We start from the raw sequence: 12,272 nt of genomic DNA on the forward strand, positions 1-12,272 counted from the left end.
TAAAACAGCCCTTTGTGCACATGGGTAGTCTATACCTATGACCAGAAGGAAGGAGGGAGGGTAAAGTGCTGGTAGAGTGGGTGGTCTGGGTCATGTGTGATTGCAAGTGCTTTGCGGGTCAGGGATGAAGTGACACAATCGGATAAGTTGGGGGTGGAATACCTATAAGTTTGCTGGATAAATTAGTTCTTATTAGTGACTGTATGCATATGGAAAAAACAGATGATGTTACAGTACAGGAGAAGAGGCAGATCGGGTTGGACAGATAGGTGACTTAGTTTACAACACTTGTAAATGTTCATGGTGTGCTGATTGAAGCTGAGGTTATTGTCTAGGGTAATGTCAAGGTGTGCACCAACTCTACCTTCTCTCCTTTGATGCTGAGACTGGAGGGATGGACCACTGGGCTAGAGAGCAGTTATTTAGTTTTGATACATTAGGAGATAACTTTTAACCTTTGTGTCGTCCTACCGGGTCAAATTGACCCCGTCTGTTTTGACTGTTCCTTCCTTCTTCCTTTCCTTCCTTCCGTCTGTCCTTCCTCCCTCCTTCCTTCTCTCTTTCTTTCCTTCCTCTCTCTTTCCTCCCTTCCTTCTTTCCTTCCTCCATCCCCCTTCCTTCTTTCCTTCTTTCCTTCCTTCCTCCCTTCCTCTTTTCCTTTCTCCCTCCTTCCTTTCCTTCCTTCTTCCCCCTTCCTTCTTCCTGTCCTTCCTTCTTCCTTTCCTTCTTTCTTCCTCCCTCCCTTCCTTCTTCCTTCCTTCCGTCCTTCTTTCCTCCGTCCTCATTCCTTCCTTTACATCCTCTCTTCCTTCTTTCCTTTCCTTTCCTTCCTTCCTTCCTTCCTTCCTCCCTCCTTTCCTTCCATCTTCCCTCCCTCCTTTCCTTCCTTCCTCCCTTCCTTCCTTAACTCGAGGACAACAGGAGGGTTAAAGAAAGTTATCGTCACATCATGGGCTAAAATGGAATACACAATATGGATAGGTAGACAGAGAGTTGTTGTTGTTGTTGTTATTGAGCAGTGCGAGGATGGAAATGTCATCTGCATATTTGAAGTATAGAGTAATGGTGGATGGACTTTGACGGTTGTTTCAATAGAAGGTGTAGAGAAATGGACTGAGTATGCAACCCTGAGGAGTGCCGGTATTGAGAATATTGGTGGGTGACAGTGAATTCATTGTCAGTCCTTACTGCTTGTGGTCTGTTGGGAGAGGAAGTCATGAATCTAGTGGATTAGTGATAATGGAACTTAGGTGTTGTAGTTTCTTGATGTTTTGATGGTGCTGAATTTTGTTAAAGGCAAAGCTATATATCAATGAAAAGAAGTCTGGCGTATATCCATGTGACTCTCTCTGTCTGTCTCTCTCTATCGAGGATTGAGGAAACACACATGTATATGATACAGTACTGTAAAAGGGATCATTTTGGCAACTGTGGCACACAAACACACTCACAAGATCACTCCGATTAAACTTTATCCTGGCTGTAAACACATATCTACTCTCTGGTGGACTCATGTGACACTGATCACATGACCAGCTTTTACTTTACCATGAAGCTCTGTCGTTTCAGTGCATAATAAACACCCTCTTCTCTCGCACTGTGGTAAAAATTGCAAGGCTGACTGCGTTATCTCAGTAATGACAGCTGATAATAAGTACAGCGTCGTCTCGGAAACAAGCTAATTAGGGTCCTCCTAAACAAGCCAAATGTCATAATGTTTTATCTCCCCACTCTGCCAGCCAGGTGTGATGAGGAATTTCAAATCCACATGGAAAACATGGGGATGGAAATAAATACTAAATACTTCACTGTGACCCAGTTATTACCTGCAGGGCAACATTGTGAAATACAGATATACCTTTAGAGGTGCCAACTCATTTGTTTAATGAAGAAGAAAGGTGGATTACAAGGTGAAACAGTTGACTCAACATGGCTAAATATTACAATAGAAAAGTAACACAAAGTCCCAGTTATTTCCATCCTAGAGAAACGTAGGACATCAAATATCTTAGAGCCAATAAGATCTTCTGTATAAAGGATAACATTCAGGAACGCATGCATGCATGCATTGATTGATAATCCTTTTCTGACAAAGTATAGCTCTCTGAACATCTTTCTGTAACAGCTGATTGCATATGATCATAAAAAATCTCTGGGTGCTTTAGTCTGAAGTATCATCTTTTAACCTTTTAATGATTTTAAGTTCAGAGTTTAGACACCAAATATAATTGATGTGCATACTTTACATTAATTTAAAAGTCTGTTTCACTCATGGACTTTTGGTGGAATGGAGTGGTTGGATGATCAGTAACACAATGCACATTTAGTGACTGAATGACAGATTAAATCCTGCTAGTTTGAGCTTTAAAGTTAGGAATGATGGGTCATATATCTTCAAGATAATCTATGCATATTCTACTAATTGTCTTGGCAGTTTTGTTAGAAACCCAGAGTAACTAGTGCAGTTTTGACATCAGAAACGCTTCAAGTCAGGAGGCAGAACACAGTTAGTCTATACAGGATCAAGCTGACCACATGACAGGGTGTAGCTGCAGAATTGTGTGTGTGTGTGCTAGTATGTGGATGTGTGATAGTGTGGATGATATTGCCCTTGTGAGGATCCTCTGAGCACTTTTAAGAAAGGGATCACTGCTTATCTCAGCACCTCAGGGTCTCCTCGTCCCCGGACCATTGCAGCCATTGTAGCTTGTTTGAATGAGTAAAGGCAAATTTACCTTTAGGGCTTGAAAACAACTGTGTCAGGGCAGGAAGAGAGAGTAAAGGCTGACGTGTGCTGTGTATGGATAATGTAATTTGCTGCATATGTATGTGGATTAGCAGCTTAACAGAAGGGAGGGGCTTTATGCTGTAGGAAGGGAAAAGGGCTATGAGGAGAGGAGAGGAAATGAGAGATACTAAATGAAAGAGGACAACATGGCAGGATAGAGGACGAGATATAAGGGAAATAGGCTCTACAGCTCTAGCCATGTGTCCTGGCCAGCAAGACTTAATTGATTGAGACAGCTAACTTCCAGTAATTCAGCTGATTAAGCTTTTCACTCTCAGGACTGCTGGCTGGACACAAACTCACTAGCATGGCAGCAGACGAGTGGAGACGAAGAAAGAGGACAGAGGGATGCGTGGTGTTTTGTTAACATGTCAACCCACAATCAACCCCTCTGTGCACACACACACACACACACACACACACACACACACACACACACACACACACACACACACACACACACACACACACACACACACACACACACACACACCAACACCCGGAAAACAACTGAGTGGAGACAAAGTGCTGATAGTGCTGTTCCCATTCCAGGGTTGGTGAAGGCACATGCATGGCTGGCTGGAGCTGTGAAGATAATATGGCACGCTAGGCAATAGACAGGCCTACTGGTGGTGCAGAGGAATGTTGTCTGACCCTGTTTGGACTAGATTTTTTAAGACTGGGTACAGCCTGAGCTCTTTCAACCTGATTCAAATTATCTAATATGGTGTGTAGCCAATGCAAATCCAGCCTAACAACAATCACCTCAGATCAGCTCAGTAAAACACAGCTTCCCCCCTGACCAAATTCAAGCATCGAGAGCAGCGTGCAGGCAGATTATAGACCAGCCCTTTCAGTTGAAGGCAACCCTGCACTTCTCACCCCTCCCCTCCTCCCCTCAAGGCTCTCCCAATCCCTGCCTCATTCTCAGCCATGCTGCTGCATGTGCATGCGTGCCAAAAATAGCATCAGAGAGGCTGCGGAGGGAGATCTGCAGATGAGAGACACACAACCCTAAGATTACACCTGCTACTGCAGTATCTCAGTCACAATCTGCTCTGATGCTATGGATTATGCAGCAGGGTAACAAGAGGAAAGGAAAGGAAAGGAAAGGAAAGGAAAGGAAAGGAAAGGAAAGGAAAGGAAAGGAAAGGAAAGGAAAGGAAAGGAAAAGAAAGAGGGTATAGTACAGGAGGCTGGTGGAGGAAGACAAGATAGGATTAGAAATGCTCTATCATATCTGGGACCTGCTTTCTATTGAGGTTTCCCAAATTCTAGATATTACACTGATATTTCATCATTGCACACTACAGTAGATTAGATTTCTGTCCTTAAATCCCTTTTCATACTTGAGCATGAAATGTCTCTGGTATTAGTTGGAAAGCAATAATCTGCCTCAGTGTGAAAGCCACATTGGATAGATTTATGAAAAAAGTGAAACAAAGTCAGAGCTGGAGAGGAGAAAGAGAGAGAGGGGGTTGGAGATAGATGGATGTGTCTGCTGTAACCTTGTTGCTCTTACACTATATAATTGTATGGTATCTATTGCACAATTAAGACAAGGTTATGGGAATTACATCTAATGAAATATGTGTAATCTTCACAAAGATAAAAAAGATTCATTGATTTTGAACTATAATATTCACACCTGTTGATGTTTTCTCTCTCTGTCTCTCAACAATGATGTAACAACTTTGAACTTTGAATTTTAAATGCTGCAGTCACAATGATGCCTAACTCAATAGTTATAATACTGTAGACAACCGCCAAAAAAGCCCCTAAAATCTGTGTGAAAGAGCCACGCTGTGACATGTCATTTTGCACATTTCTTTTCTTCTTCTCAATCATACTCATGACTGCCATTGCTCTTTAATTACTATATATTCTCTAATGAATCTCCTTTTTCATGGAACAAAATGATTTGACAGTGTATCATTAATAACGGTGGGTGCTTAATACGTTGAAAGTCAAAGCATTTGTAGAGGAGACACGTTAAAGGCCTTTATACTGTACCACAGACGTCATTTATGATTGAAATGTGTTATTATACAATATAATAAATATAAATTCAATTGGCAAAGAAGTCTCAAGGCCAAATCTGTCACTCAAGTGCCATTGATTTCAAGTAATGAAACTCTGGAAGAGATCACCACAAGGCCACTGTGTCATAGTAATTAGGATGAAGAATAGCTCAATTAAATGCTGGGTGAACTGGAGCAGTTTGGAAATAGAGTGAAAGATACATTTTCATTGGCTTCACTATTTAAAAGTTCAGGACATGTACACTTCAGATTTAACCCTCCTGTTGTCCTCAGGTCAAGGAAGGAAGGACGGAAGGAAGGAAGGACAGGAGGAAGGAAAGAAGGAAGGAATGAGGAAGGAAGGAAGGAAGGAAGGAAGGAAGGAAGGAAGGAAGGAAGGAAGGAAGGAAGGAAGGAAGGAAGGAAGGAAGGAAGGAAGGAAAGAATGAAAGAAGGAAAGGAGTAAGGAGGGAGGGAGGGAGGGAGGAAAAGAGGAAGGAAGGAAGGAAGGAAGAAAGGAAGGAAAGGAGGAAGGAAGGAAAGAAGGAAAGGAGGAAGGAGGGAGGAACAGAGGAAGGAAGGAAGTAGATGAGGAAGGGAGGAAAGAAGGAAGGAAGCAAGGAAGGATGGAAGGAAGTGAGGAAAGAAGTAAGGAAGGAGGAGGGAGCAAAGAAAGAGGGGAAGAGGGGAAGTACGAAGGAAAAATTAAAGAGGGAGGAAGGAAGGAAAGAAGGAACAGTCAAAAGAGATGGGGTCAATTTGACCCGGGAGGACGACAGGGGGGTTAATAAAGTTCTATTCATATGTTTCTTTCTAATTATTAGTAACTTGGTTAAGGGACAAACACATGTTCACAGGGTTCAAACCTGGACAAAGGAGAAGACATGAACATGTAATTATTTTAATATTCCATCCAGACATGTTTGATGATGTATTTAAAGAAAACTCTGCTTTGACTAATAATGTGTATTTTTTCACACAAAAAATTACTTCCTTAAAAATCCTTTAACCTTCTTGTCATCCTCCCGGGTCAAATTGACCCCATCTCTTTTGACTGTTCCTTCTTTCCTTCATTCCTCCCTCTTTAATTTTTCCTTCGTACTTCCCCTCCTTCCCTCTTTCTTTCCTCACTTCCTTCCATCCTTCCTTGCTTCCTTCCTTCTTTCCTCCCTTCCTCCTCTACTTACTTCCTTCCTCTGTTCCTCCCTCCTTCCTCCTTTCCTTCTTTCCTTCCTTCCTCCTTTCCTTCCTTGCTTCCTTCCTTCCTTCCTCTTTTCCTCCCTCCCTCCCTCATTACTCCTTTCCTTCTTTCATTCCTTCCTTCCTTCCTTCCTCATTCCTTCCTTCTTTCCTTCCTCCTGTCCTTCCTTCCTTTCCTCCTCATTCCTTCCTTCCTTCTTTCCTTCCTTCCTTCCTTCCTTCCTTCCTTCCTTCCTTCCTTCCTTCCTTCCTCCTGTTCTTCCTTCTTTCCGTCCTTCCTTCCTTGACCTGAGGACAACAGGAGGGTTAAAAAAGTTACTTCTCAGTGGAAGTGCAATAGAGACGTCAGGTTTCCATATAACACTTCAGTGTCAGTTGCATACTGGATCACAATTGCCTCCAAAATTGTTGTGACATTGTCATTCTGTACAGTGAAGCTCAAACATCCAAGTAATGGAAGAAGAAGGGTGGACTTTTAACTCTGGGGGAAATCAAAGTTAAATGGAAAGATACAAAAAGGCAGAGGTCTCTGAAACATGATACAAAAGAGTTAAATGTGAGGAACAGTACTGACAGTTAAACCGCATCAGGCGACAAACAGACAGTTATCTGTACAGCCGAGCACCTCTTTGTTTTTTGTGGTTGGACAGCCACACTGCAAGTCAAACTGCATGGTGAGGTTGACAAAGTGGGCATTTATTGACAGTGGAAGCATCGGGGGAAAAACGCTTATCCAAAGCAAGAGCACAATCTGGACCACTGAGCCAAAAGGAAAAACAGCGTTATTGTTTGATGTGGTCTTTCAATCATTTCCCAACATCCATCACATTTGGAGGAAGCTTAACACACTATATTTGCTGTGACAAGATGGTGGATCTGTTACAGTACGCCATGTTATAAAAAGTCATCAGCTCCAGTGATTGTTCTGCGTGGTGATTGAATGAATGTGAGGCTGTATCAAGCAACAGATGCTATTATCATGCAAATACTGCTTCCTGCGACATTTGCATATTCAAAGTATCCCATTGATGCGCTCCCAGTTCATCTCTCTTCATCACTGCATGTATATTATTAGAAGATTGGAGGGTAAAGTTCCCCCCCCCCCCACACACACACACACACTTTTCAGAATCTTAATCACGTTGGTTATCCTCTGACTTTTCTTCTAGCACCACTGAGATTTTTTTGTGAAATATCTCGACAACTGTTGGATAGATTTTCTTGAAATTTGGTCACGATTTGTATCTGTATGATTATGGTGGACCCTTTGGCTTTTCCTCTAGCGCCACCATGGGGTTTACATTTTACAACAAATATTTGATGGGTTTCCATGAAATTTGGTGCATACATTCATTTTCAGCATGAATTATAATAGCTTTGGTGATAGCTTAACCTTTCCTCAAGTATTATCGTCAGTCAAAATATAACTTTGCCCAATATGTTTGCGTCCAAATACCTGCAAAACCAATGACTTTCCTAACAACTCAGCTTTATTTAGTGCAAATTAGCAAATGCTAGCTTGCTAACACACTAAACTGAGATGATGAATATGATAAACATTATACTTGCTTACTCAGTGTGTTAAGATTGTCATCGTGAGCTTGTTAGCATGCTGATGTTAGCATTAAGCTCAAATCACCACTGTGCTTAGACAGCTTCACAGAGCCGCTGACATGACTGTGTGCACTACATAGCATAAGTAACATGTTGCTACGTGAATCAAACAGTCTTTATATCTAGCAGGCCTTTTTATTAAATAGATGCCACTGGAGGTTTTGAGCTGTTTCTTACAAGTGCTTGTGCTATTCATCCACTGAATTATTCTTAAATATGGACGACAAGTGAGTCATTTTACTACAATCTTAGCTAAAGAACGAACAGTTATTGTCCCAAATTAGTGAAACATTTTAATATATACACAATTACAGTATATATGATAGAACAAGATTTGGAAAAACTGTTATCAGATCACAGCATCACAGAAACTAAAAACTTATGACAGAGTCAAATACTATGTAATTTCATTGTCCTCATTCAAATGGCTAACCTAGCTCAAAATGTATAAAATATAAATTCTGACTTTTTTTAAACTATGAATAATATGAATTCAGATCCCTATGAGAAAATGTTAATATAATTCTGTTACTTTTTTGTGACAGTTCAGTGCCTAACTTGAGTAAGTTTAATGCGACTGAATGAATGAATCTGAACTGATTTCGCCCCGTAGCAAAATTCATCTTTCTGCCCATACAGTACGATAATTAACCCGGGATGGTAGTTTCCTAAGCCAGATCATTAGTCAAGCTCGGAGCTGGTGGATATAAATATCTGGCACAAAAGTATGTCCTTCACAATATGTTTGACATGTTTCATTGCAGTAGGAATAGATTTTTGTGATAATTATGGCTTCACAGAGTAGCAACACGTCAGACAGACGTTATGTGACAGCGGCGGGAGACACATAAGTGGGCTCAGCGGGAGTTTGTCACACGCTCTGAGGCAGGGAATGAAGGAAAAAGGGATCCCGACACTCAAGGAAGCAGAAAGAAAACTGGGAGGCAGAAAGGGAGGCGACATATTGGTCTCTACTCATTACATTGTCACCATGAGCACCCAATCTGGGACTAGTTGGAACGACTACAGCCTGATCCCACCCTGTATGTGTGTGTGTGTGTGTGTGTGTGTGTGTGTGTGTGTGTGTGTGTGTGTGTGTGTGTGTGTGTGTGTGTGTGTGTGTGTGTGTGTGTGTGTGTGTGTGTGTGTAAGCTAAAAAAAACGGTGTCCCAGTAAAACCGGGCCATGGCAGCATCTCCTTTGGGAAAATAGACAGAGCTTAGGTCTGGATTCATATTAAACCGAGGATTACACTAATATAAAGCCAAAGAGTTGGGCAGTAGAGTGCATGTTTGTGTCCATACAGTGCTTCCTTCTCTGTGTGTGTGGCCATGAATCTGCCACATGCATGCATGGATGACTGCTTATATGAGTTGGTACATATGTACAGGTGTAATGCACCCACAGTACAGTACAATATTTAATTTTATTTCATTTTAATATCAGAATATTCTTCTGAAATTTGTCCCGAGACACATTTTCAAATAAATAAGAAAACACAAAACAGTAGGTGGCTGCAGTGCTTCAATTTAATCACTCCCTTTAAATCAGTCCACACAGGAACATTGAGGCCTACTTAGAAAAGCAAACTCGGTTTAACAGGCCGGCAGTCTGTTCAGTTTGAGCCTGTGGGACTCTAAATCCTCTGTTCGATGGCAAAAGCTGATATTCTTCAAATCAAATATGAGAGGGGTCGGACGTAATCTTACCTGCCAGACACAACATTCTTTTAGTGTACACAGCTTGAAAACTTGACTCAAGTGCTTGATCCACAATCTGTCATCGGATACTTTTCAGTCTAACCAGTCACGCTTTAAGATGACCAGAGAGATAACTGCACCATGCACTGATTTCATACTGCATAACAATCTGCACTGATTGATTGGAAAAAACAATATCAGGATCTGATTGTTTGCTGTTTGCTCAAAAATGGCCGTCGTCTCTGAAGAAAGTAAATACTTCAAACTGCTTCGAATGTAATCTCCAGTATAAAGCAGCGTCCACATAGACGTCCAAATATTTATAGGAAGAAACTTGTTCAATCTGTGTGTGATCGGCAGTAATTGGTGGAGGATATGCATTCACTGGAAGACCAAAAATTATTTCTAGAATCTCTTTTGGATTAATAATAAGTGAACTCTTTTCACACCACTCAACTAATTTATTTGTACAATACTAATAAGTACTAGGATCCTCTTCAGTTCCTAACAAAGACAACAGTGTATTATCATCTGACAACTTCAATATAAGGGTCAATGACGTATAAGGATTTTCAACAACTCAATTTTAGAATAATAAAAACAAGCATATCTAATGCAGTAGTTCAAACATTCAGAATGTTGTGTACCTGAAAATTCATATTATAATTTGAAAGTGATTTTAGTGGAGATTAATTGGCACTGGCCTTAAACAAAGGCATGTGGTGCGACCATGATTCATCTTGAAATATCTTATTTAAATAAAAGATCATCATTTACAAAAATTAAAAAAGAAATGCAAATACTTTGTTTCCAAACACTTTTTATTACTGAAAACTTGTAAAAATTAAATAAATTAAGTTAATTTATTTATTTCAAGATGAATCATGGTCGCACCAAATGACTTTTTTTAAGGCCAGTGCCAATTAATCTTGAAAAACCCACTAAAATCACTTTCAAATTTATAATATGAATTTTCAGGTACACAGCATTCTGAATGTTTGAACTACTGCATTAGATATGCTTGTTTTTATTATTCTAAAATTGAGTTGTTGCAAATCCTTATACGTCATTGACCCATAAATGTATTTGGACGATCAGTTTTACAATCATCTGTGTGAAAGTGTGAAGAGTAGAGGTGAGCACAAGCCTGGGGCACTCCTGAGTTAGTCCGAATGGGAGTGGCACATGTCTTATTAACTAACTGTGCTCTCTTTGTAAGAAATTAATGGTATCACTGAATCAGATGAGGATTGACCTCCATTTGAATCTTCTATGCCAGTAAGAGCGCATTCTGAATTGTGTTCAATGCAGATGTGAAATCTAAGAAGAGAGCAGTGTTTGCTTGTAGTGCTTGGCTTCGCTAAATGCTTCAGTATTAGGTGTACTAATGTCACTATGATTAATCTTTTGTCTGGTTAACTGCTTTTCAATTTAGATGTTTAAGTTGGTGCAAGATGAACCACATTATGATCTAAGTTAACTATTGGTGGTCTTATCTTTGACACATATACTCCCTCCAACTTTACAAAGCATTTGTCCAACACATTATTTTTCACATATTGATTAAATCCTGGTATTGTTATGTCAAATTGCCTGGGCCCCTGAATATTGTTGCTGCAGCATGTGAACACAGTCTGTATCAGTAGCAGCTTGTGTTGCTTTTCCACTGGGATGTGTGTATACAGAAAACAGCAGCAGCTAGAATGATCTGAGTCTGGTATAAAGTCTCAACATCTTTGTCATGTATATGTGCTCTCTGCTTGCTCATAGTTGCGTGATCAGGCCATGTCCGGCCACGCTTATGCATGTGTGTGTCAGAGCATCATGCTGTCGCTGAGGGAGGCTGCCATTTGTTTGTACTTGGCCCACAGAGGATGATCAGCTGCCAAGGACTGGGAGCGGAGTGGTGGGGAAAGAGGCATGGAGGAGTCAAGGAGGAGATGGAATCGAGGAGGATGAGAAGACATTTCTTTTATGTTTCTTTCAGGTTAGCTACAGTTAGAATTCAAGAAATGAAGTAAATAACAAATAAATATACCTCTGACAGCCACACAGATAATTTGGTTTGATGTGCCCAGGTTTTGAGATTTTTCCTTTAACAGTTTTTCTCGAAGAATTGAGCTGTGGACTTTTTTTTTTATCTTAACCCTCCTGTTGTCGAGTCAAGGAAGGAAGGGAGGGAGGAAGGATGGATGGAAGGGAGGAAGAAGGAAGGAAAGGAGGGAGGAAGGAGGGAAGAAGGAAGGAAAGGAGGGAGGGAGGGAGGAAGGAAGGAAAGGAGGGAGGAAGGAAGGATGAAGGAAGGAAGAAGGAAGGAAAGGAGGGAGGAAAGAAGGAAGGAGGGAGGAAGATAGGGGGGAGGAAGGACAGACAGAAGGAAGGAAGGGAGGAAAGAAGGAACAGTCAAAACAGACGGGGTCAATTTGACCCGGGAGGACGACACGAAGGTTAAATTCCTTTGAGCTCCACAAAAAAATTGCATTCATCTATCATATTGGTGTGAAGGCGAAATATCAAGGCAAGTATTTCAGAACCTGGTCAAATTACATCAAAACTGTTAGTGGCCACATACTGTAGCACTTGAGGTAACTAAGAACATATTATTGTCATTTGGGGTTTAAATTAGATTGGATAGGTTAATGATTTGAAGATAAAACAACAAAGATTGAAGATTTAAACCGACTGTCATGTGCACAGAGACCAATAACATTCTTAGTTTGCTGTCCAGTGTCCTCTTTGATTTCCATTCATAGAAAATGACTTAAAGGGTTAAAGAAAAGAAAGTTAGAGCAAGACAATAAAACAGAGGAAACAAATAATTTAGTAAGTATAAAAATTGAAAGGTATTAAAAATGTCAAAACTACAGAATTGAGATGAGGAAGGAAGAGGTGTGTGAAAAGACAGTGAGGAGAAAAGTGGGAATAAAGGAGGTATAGGAATAGAAAGGA

The sequence above is a fragment of the Scomber scombrus genome, chromosome 14 (genome assembly GCF_963691925.1).
Source record: "Scomber scombrus chromosome 14, fScoSco1.1, whole genome shotgun sequence".
NCBI lineage: Eukaryota > Metazoa > Chordata > Actinopteri > Scombriformes > Scombridae > Scomber > Scomber scombrus.